The sequence below is a fragment of the Thalassophryne amazonica genome, chromosome 10, assembly GCF_902500255.1.
Source record: "Thalassophryne amazonica chromosome 10, fThaAma1.1, whole genome shotgun sequence".
Lineage (NCBI taxonomy): Eukaryota > Metazoa > Chordata > Actinopteri > Batrachoidiformes > Batrachoididae > Thalassophryne > Thalassophryne amazonica.
Genome location: NC_047112.1, coordinates 53,552,071 through 53,559,689, shown reverse-complemented (window position 1 = coordinate 53,559,689; position 7,619 = coordinate 53,552,071).

The following is a 7,619-nucleotide window of genomic DNA, read 5'->3' as shown; positions in this document are numbered from 1 at the left end:
TCACCCACGGGGACTCCCAGCGCCTCCCAGAGGACCGTTCCATCAAACCCCAGGAGACGCCCCCCCTCATGACTAACAGACCCAGCCCCGGCCGTCTACGGCTAGATGGACCCACAGTCCTTTCCTCCCCAGAGGACACCACAGTCACACCCTGAGGGTGGAAACTGGGGGGAAAAAAAAAAACAAAAAAACAAAACAACAATCCCAACCCCACCCCCTCGGTGCAGTGGAAACTGGAAGTACGTCCAGTGTCACCAACCACGACTATACCCCAAAAGTCAACTGGGAGGAGTGGAACAGCAGTAATGGCATACGGCACAAGACGTCGCCACCCCTCCGACTTTTAAACCAGCCACCAGGTGCGGGTACATTCCACTGCCCCAAACCTCAGCCACGCCGATGGCGTATGGCTCAAAGGCGCGCTGAAGCCGGAGGTGGAACAGGGAAGTAACAAAAAAAACCCTAAACCCCCCCCACCCGGGTGCAGAGGTTACCTGGGAAACGCCCAGCATAACCGAACTGCACCACCCCAGCAACGCCAATGGCAAACGTCACAGAGGCGCGCCAAGGCTGGAGGTTGCAAAGGGAACTAACAAAAAAAAAAACACCCCAAACCCCCCCCCCCCCCCTCTCCCGGGTGCAGAGGTTACCTGGGAAACGCCCAGCATAACCAAACTGCACCACTCCAGCAACGCCGACAACGTACGGCTCACACGGCTGGAGCCAGAGGAGAAGAGAGGGAACAACAAAAACAAAAAAAAGAAAAAACAAAAAACAACCCAATTACCCCCCATCACCCCCTAGAGGGACCGTCCCATCAAACCCTGGGAGGTGAAACCAAAAGAAATAAAAAAAGAAAGACTAACAGACTAACATAAAGTCACCTGGGTCAACTATGCTCCAGACAGCCTGTATTTTCACGCCACCAGACCACTGACAGTGCTTAAAAACCCACCAAAAACAACAATTAACCCCTGATAAAAACACTTCATACTAAAACAAGAAACGGATAATAGACCAATTAAAAAAACTAACATTGGCCTACATCGTCAAGTGCAAAGAATGGAAAAACGTCTTTTCCATCCTTTGAACCTAGACGGTAATGTGACTCTGTCACCAACAGAGGGAGCCAAAGTGCCAAATAAGAAAATCCCTGTGGTAACAAGAGTAAAAACCAATACACACTGCTGCAAACGACAGCAGGTTATACCAAACAGCTTAATGTGCAAAACTAAATACCACCGGGGGCTGCTACAACAGGCGTCGGCGTAACAGCGGGGTGCGACGCGACCCAAGCTGTAAACTCCGCCATGTGCGCACCAACGCGCACAACCCGGGCGGAGCACACCCACAACTGATCCCGGATCAGCTCCAACATCTGCTGCAGCCTTCCCGGCAAAAATACCGTCTCTGCTTCCGCTGGTCCATTGTTAAATGGCCAGAGACTACTGTTATGTTTCGGACGCTGTCGGAACACCGACCCAGCGTTTGAAAGGAGCCAGCAAAAAAATAAGCAGAGCACGGTTCAAAAGGTAACAGAATTTAATAAACATAACAGTGGGGTGATACAGTGCTAAACAACCAAAAAAGTCCGCGGTCTGGTGAGGTGGAAACACAGCGCGCTCTTAACAGCAGTTCGGACCCAGGGACCCTGCCGACACCCCCCAGGTGGCCGCGACAAACCGAGTCTGTGAAGAAAGAAAACATGAGGTGAGTCCAACTCCACACAGAGAGACACAACTCAAAGGTGCACGCAATCAGCAAACACTTCCTGGCTTAAATCTATACATCAGCTTCTTACCCTGCAGGCACGGAACAACTCAGTTCAAATCTCCACTGCAGCAGAAGCTGATTAGACAATTAGCATAACGTGACAGCTCACTAACACAAGGTGTGAGGGACACCAAATCCACTGTCATTACTTCACAAAAGTCACCAAAAAACCGAATTACCTCAGGAAGTGTGCTGAAGAGCGTGAGACCTCACCCAATCCTCCTTCACAGACTGTGGCGTCAAACCTGGAGCAGTCTCTGCGTCCATGATGGTGAGATTGTTCTCCTGACGTCGATCTCACACGTCTGCTCACAAGGTCGAGTCTCTGGCAATCACACACTGTGCATTCAAGGTTTAAATGCAGCAATCTCTGATCAAGACAAAATACACCACAGCTGTGAGTCCTGATGACCTGCACGTGATAACAAGCCTCAGGTGTTCAGGGTGAGGTCCTGATGCTCAGCCACTCAGTCCTGAATGCATACCACCTGGTGGGAGAAACAGAAAACAAAAACCAAGCCAGCCAAACACCCCAGCCCACAACACAAAGTACACAATATTTAGACAATAAACAGGAGGAACACAAGGGGTATAAATACACACTGAGGTAAATCACACACGAGACACAGGTGAGGGTAAACATTAACTGACAACAACTGGGGAGAGACAGGAAGCAAGTCAACAAAACACACAAGGAAACCATGACCATCATAATAGAACAGGAAGAACTAACTACAATAAATACAGAAACAAAACCATGATAAAATAAACACAGGAATGAAACACAGAAACAAAACAGACAACAATAACTCAGGAACTAAACTGCAGAACATTTAAATAAACACCAAAGACGTACAAGCAAAGCCCCCATCACACTGAGCATGAATGAAGCTGAATCAGGCCGAATGCGAAAAAAGCCAAACTTTCAGGCGCAGTCTAGAGGGACAGACATTCAGTGTCTCTCTCTCTCTCTCTCTCTCTCTCTCTCTCTCTCTTCTCTCTCTCTCTCTCTCTCTCTCTCTCTCTCTCTCTTTGTTTTACTCTCTCCAGGAAATCAGCTCTGTAGCAGAAAGCGGACACAGTAATCAAGATGATACAGCCTCAAGCTACGAGCAGCGCAGCGATCAGATGATAAAGCCTCAAGCATAAGCAATGCAGCGATCACATGATACAGACTCACGCAAGAGCTGCGCAGTGAACGGTTCCTGGGCTCATTCAGGCCTCTAGTGTGAGGGGGGTATAAAGACAGCACACAGATATGAAAGCCCACAGGGATCCCAGACAATATCAACACTAGGAACATTCACAAGGGGGAGCCAGAGGACAAGGACAGACAGATAGGGATCGTGACGTTCCAACTCCTCTAGTTTTGCGAACAAAATAACTCAAAAACATAGAGTAAATACTATAATCTTGTTTCTTTCAAAATTAAAAAAGGCATATAATGATTATAAACACATTAAAATCTTTACCATGTCAGGAAAAAGCAGTTTTGTTTTGCTTATGTATAAATGTCTGCCACCTGCAGCATGCTGAGTGGATGCTGGGTGGCTGATGGTAATTATGAGCAGGCGCAATTGCGATGAGAGATACATGATTTCTGCATAGAAATGTAGCAAATATGATTTGTTTGCAAACTAAAGCTAGTCTGGTTGTTGAACGTGGGCAGCAGAGTGAATAGGGCCAGTGAATCGGACACCGATTCTGCACAGAAGTATATGAAGTCAAAGAAAAAGACTCAGAAAACTCAATTAACAATCGTACCACCACACAACCCTGCAGAAAGGATTTTGTATGAATGTAGCTGAAGCATACTTCTTCCTTCTCGCTATATCTCACTCACCATGTGTGAGGTTTTAAAGTTGTAGATTGAAATGGGCCTGTTTGTCAGTTTCATTATAGGTCTGTTGGCCACCAACATCACTGCTGCTTTTTGTTAAAAAGAAAATAAATCCAAGCCATGCTTTGGTAAAGTCACCTCATTTGACCCTTTTACCCCGTTGATATTTCAGTGTTAGCTAAAGCTCTCTTTGGAGAACCATTCACACGTGATAGGGAGGTCTAACATGCAGGCCAGCTGGACAATTCATCCCACCTACTCCATCCACACAAAAAGACAAATATGGCCCACAAGCTATCATTGGTTATCCGATCTGTCAGTCATTACCTTAGAGGGTAATGGGCATATGTGAATGTGTGTCACGCTTCCTGTTTTGACTCTTGTACTTCAGTGCTTCCTGACATGGGTACTCTGGGTGTCATCACTGTGTTCCTTTTGGGACTCGCCAGATGTACATATAGAATATAGAACACAAGCACTTTGTAACTGAAATTTAATAAATGTTATTATACTGTAAGTAGTAATGATCACAATTTCTTAAGGTATATTTAAAATGTAATCTTTGCCATCATAAAAGTAACAGTCACACATGTGATGTCAGGATGGATTAGCTGGTTTGAAGAAAAAAAATATGTAATGAAACATTTCCTGTAACTTTATTCAGAATTTCTCTGATAAATATACTACACTTGTGCTCTATCGCCAACATACCCCGGCAGAATCTGTTTTTTTTTTTGACCATTTTTCAGAGAATATGAATGATAACACAAAACCTTTGTTTTCACTCATGGTTAGTGATTGGGTGAAGCCATTTATTGTCAGATAACTGTGTTTACACTTTTTAAATCATAATGACAACAGAAACTATACAAATGACCCTGATCAAAAGTTTACGTACTCCCGTTCTTAATACAGTGTTTTGCCCCCTTTAACATCAGTGACAGCTTGGGGTTTTTTGTGGTCGTTGTGGACGAGGCTCTCTGATGGTAAAACTGGCACTGAATATGTCTTGGACTTTATTTACATCAATTAGGCCCCATAAAAAACAACAAAAAACATTAGTTTATCATCCTTGACGTCAGAAAAATGTGATGAGGGTGAGCAGATTTGTTTTTTCTGAACAATACAGCAACATTTTGAGGTTGGGAAATGTAAAGGGGAATTGTACATTTCCCAGAAACATTTACATGTCATTTAGAACTATGACAAAACCAGCCTCACATCTCTGCAATAGTATTTGATTAAAATCCACAAAAAATATGTACATAATGCCAGAAGTATCCTCCAGAAAAAAAAAACCTCGAGGGCCGGATCAAGCGGCTGGAACTACAGAGCATGAGTGCTTTTTGGCACTAATGAGTCACCATAAAAAGAAGCAAACAAGGAAAAACTCACCTTGTATTTAGTGTCCAAATGTCCTCTGTTGTTCAGCATATCACATGCATACTGGCTGTAATTATCGCTCACGGTCGCCTAAGGGGGAACGCTCACCCTGTACCTTGGCTTCAGCTTCTTGGCTTTCTCTACAATCTGTATCACAATAAACGGCATCCTCCCTCACGTCTGTTAGTGCAGCAGATAAGTGAATATTTACTGAGGGATCCTTCAAATGGTGATGCAACCACCAAATTTGGCACACATACTCCTTAGACATTACTCTTTTAAAAATGCCGGGGACCCAATAAACTTTCAATAGGCGGCCAAGAAGGGGTTCAATTGAAAGCATTACACAGGGGTCAAAATTTAAAAATGCTCCAATCATATTGAAAGGTATTCCATATATTTGTTTGATCACAAAGATTCCAAAAGCTATAGTTTGGACTATCTGTGAATGAATGTTCCGGAGTTATGGGGTAAAAACAGCAAAGAACAGTGACAAAGGTCATTTCGATTTGTACAGGGGTCAAAAGTTAAGTTGCTCCAATTTTGGTAAAAAGTGATGCACAGGTGGCTAATCACTACGTGAGAGTGGTGCACCTGTCAAGGTTGTTGGGTGCAGCCCCCCCCCCCCCCCACACACACACACACACCACACACACACACACACACACACACACACACACACACACACACACACACACACACACACACACTGTAGAATTGCCAGCTCCCCTCTCTTTTCAGCAATCTAAACAGACTGTCATATGAAGTTTGTAACCAGTTCAAACATTAAACCTTTCAAGCAAGCAGCCACAGCATGTGGAGGGTATATTGGGGAGGGCAAACAAGTCATGTTGGATTAATCTGTAGCAACCAGTGGTATTTGATCAATTAGCCCAGTTTAGAGCTGGAGCTCAAGCTGATCAATAGCACTGATCACCAGCCAAAGGATTTTCATTAAGACCTGCTGTTCTGCATGAATTGACTCCATTAGCACAGATGTACTCAGCTGTGAGGAATGCAAATGATTGTGTGCAAACACACATGAATAGATGTACATCATTTTGAGAATGAGTTTGGTCATGTAGTGGTAGAAATGGAAATGCATATGCAATGCTATATAAAATATGTGCATTGCATTTTTTATGACTACATAAGTGTCAGACATACCTATTTGTCTCAACACAATCTACTCATACTCTATCGTAACAGAAATATAGATTGTGCAGTCTGATGGAGCTTCAGCACAAAGAAGTCAACCTCTCAGACAGTCTAAAAAATTGTCCATTTTTTATCTCAATAATGGCACTGTTTGCACAGCACTAAATTTTATACTGGATGCTAGATTCTTGATATAAGATAAGATAATATGAGCGAAGTGTCACGCAGCGGCGCAAAGCTGACTCGTGGTACTGGGCATCCTAAACAGGAAGTGCCAAAATTCAAATCCACAGTAAAACAGGAAATGTTCAAATGTCAAACAGTTCCTGGAGCGACAGGCGAGATCCCATGGAATCTCGCGGGAACTCAGTGGCAAGCTCACACTCAAACAGGAAGTGCTGAATTCTCAGTCACAGTGAAACAGGAAATGTCCAATGTTGAACACTTCCTGGCATGGGTGGAGCTAGAGCGGAGGCCGGGGTTTCACTGGACTCCGCTGAAATCTGATTGGACACAGATAATTGACATGTCACGGCACCACACGTCTGGTTGAAAGAGCTGCATTTTGAAATCAGTGAGTCACATTGACTGCTAGGTTCCTCCTGTCTAGTAGTTTGTGCTGTGTACCACAAAAAGTTTTAATCCACCTTAGTAGAAGAAGAAAAATGTTTGCCTCAACACCCCTCGTTTGAACTATAGACTTCTAATCACACCAAACTTATATTGGTGAGGAAACAACTGTGTTTTATGCCAGAAATGAGGTCCAGGTTTTAAAAGCAGCATTTCTTCTTTAATTCGGGTTGCCTTATGTACACATGCAAATTCAGTAAGGTATATGCTATATATTATATTCCAATTCTAAGGTGGAACTATGCTAGTATATAAAGGTATATCTATATATCTAAAAAGGAAGAGTAAATAGGAGAGTAGAAAAGAGTAGAGTAGAGCCACTTAGGTGCCTGGTCTTGAGAACCAGGGATGGTAGGTTAAAAAGGTTTTTTATCCCATGGGAACTCTCCCTACCCACCCAAGCAGTTCAAGAAAAAGGTATATAATAAATAATAAGACATAAGAAGGATAAGACATCACAGGAGAAGATTGTAGTATAAGTAATTTAGTATGTAGACTAGTAGTAAAATTAAATATAGTTAGTAGGCTAAGCTATAAATCTGGTATTTTGTTATAGAAGCAGAAGCTATGAGTGTGTGAGTGTACTGCTATCTACCTAAAGTAACTCTGTTTGCATACTATAGGAAAATAAAAAGTATAATCATTATGCTATCAAATGGAAACCTAAGAACTTAGGTACTATATGTTGATATCTTTAAAGGAACACATAAACTGATGAATCATTAAAAATCTACACCATGTAAAATAAAATTGTAAATAGCGAAAATAAGCTAGTTATAGTAGAAGAGCTAAATTAGCCATTAATAAGGCTGGGGGAGGTGATAGTCTAGTGGTT